This window comes from Austrofundulus limnaeus, unplaced genomic scaffold (assembly GCF_001266775.1).
Source record: "Austrofundulus limnaeus strain Quisiro unplaced genomic scaffold, Austrofundulus_limnaeus-1.0 Scaffold447, whole genome shotgun sequence".
In the NCBI taxonomy this organism is placed as follows: Eukaryota; Metazoa; Chordata; class Actinopteri; order Cyprinodontiformes; family Rivulidae; genus Austrofundulus; species Austrofundulus limnaeus.
In genome coordinates this window covers 436,810-438,986 of record NW_013952849.1, presented here as the reverse complement: position 1 = coordinate 438,986, position 2,177 = coordinate 436,810, and positions in this window count along the sequence as shown.

The following is a 2,177-nucleotide window of genomic DNA, read 5'->3' as shown; positions in this document are numbered from 1 at the left end:
TTTTTTTTTTTTTTTGGAACTGACATGTTTATTGGGCCTTTAAACAAAATCCAATTTTTATTTTATTTTTTGCCAAATCACTTTGTTTGAGATATTTTTGTAGGCCTTTAAATCTGAAACACTGGGCTGTTTTGGTAACATTTTGCTCACAACAAAGTTAAATTAAGAAGAAAAAAAAACAGTTTTGCTCAAAATTTTTTACAAGTTTAGGACACCCTAGGAAGTTTACTTGTTTTTTTTACAGTGAAGTTTTTTACAGCCATTTATTTCACTTGGTGGTGGGAACAAATACAGTTTCTGTCCTTGTTCAGGCACAGATGTACCTTACACTTTATAAAAAAATTGCCATCTGTTATCATATTGATGACATTTTCTTACTTTTTTCTTCAATTTTCTTTGACATTTAACACGTAAATAATTAGTCAGTACAGCGTAGAGATTATAATTTAAAAGAAAACCACTTTGAAAATAGCCAAAATGTGTTTTCAAATGCATTTCAGTAATTAATCAATCATCCAAAAAAGTGTGTTGTATTGGGGCAAGAATACTGTTGATTAAATTACTAAAATATCACATGACAATTCAGGACTGGAGAACCATAAACCTGCAGTATCAAGCTTGATACAAACTTTTAACACGTTTAACTGTATTATTAAAAAATATTTTTTAATTATGCATTGTTTCGACACAGAAAGTATTTATTAAAAAAGATTACAAACAATATTGATGTTATTCTTACCATAACTTCTCCAAAATTAACAAAAGTTTTTCTGAAAAAATCGTGTGGATGACCTCACGTCAGCAGACATTTTGAAAAGGCAAAATAAATAAATAAATAAAGTTCCACTTGCTGCAGTACATTGATAATCCACCAGAGGGCAGAATACAGGTCTCAAATGATATACAACAGGTTTTTGAGGGGAAAAATGATCACATTGATAGGGTCACAGAATCCTGCGTAGCAAATATGATACAAACGGTGATATAAGGTTAGGAAGGAGTCTTATCAGCGGCCACACCATGACTAGGTTTCATTTATTTGCTCTTCCTGCCAAATGGGCTCCAGGTCTGTCAGACTGTGAGAGGATCTTTTGTGTACAGTTCTCTGTAGGTCACAAACACAGATTTTCAGATTTAGGTCAACTCTGGTTAGGACATTCAAAAGCTTTTATTTTCTTCTATTCAAGCCATCTTTTTGATTGATTTGGATGCATTCTTGAGGTCATTTTGAAAAGTATTCTTCATTTTTCACATTCCTGTGGGCCCAACTCCGACTGTCATTTGTGCCTACACACCAAATGATTGCTCAGAGTATCCAGCTTTCTTGGAGTCCTGGGTCCTGGAGGGTGCTCCACAGGGGCGGAGCCAGACATTTTTCTCAGGGGTGGCCAGACTGGGACCACTACACACACAGGGGTGGCCAGGAAAATTACATCATTTTTTACTTGAAAGTTTCTGCAGATCTTTGTGTTTTGGTCATTTCCTCGTCCTTATACAGAAAGTGACTACCTTATAAACATGGGCAACAGAACAATTTTAAAAGTGGGGGACACACTGTTGGGGGTGTCCGAGAGTCCTCTCCCAGAAAATTTTGAATGAAATAGATGCCATCCTGCATTCTGGTGTATTTTACCAGGTTGTTAAACATACTTTTAACTACATAAGTAAACACTTGATTTAATAATTATTTCAGAGACAGATTATTCGTTAAACTAGTTCCATCATCCTGTTTTAAACTCACTGCAACAGCTGAGATAAGATTAATTAAAGTGTCACAATTTATCATATCTAATGACTATAGGGATGGTTTTTACTTTTATATTGTTTATTGATTTATTTTTTATTTTAACACATTGTTGTGCCAAATAATGATGACCTTCAACTGCATGTTTAAAACTAATATTAATAACTTTACCCAATGAACAGGTGCAATACTGATACTCACCAACAGTGAATTTAGAGGGGTGTTTAACTTTTTTTGATTTAGTGATAGGTCTACTCATAACCAAAAGGGACAAAGCATCATGCAACCTTCAGAACATAAAATGAACTAGACATGGGTTTTTACGATGTAAAAACAAGTGTGCATTGCCATGTAGCATGTCATTGCAGCATGGCTTTGCCTGCAGCATTGGACTTGCAGAATGAACTTTGACCAAGTTCAAATGTGTTTTCTA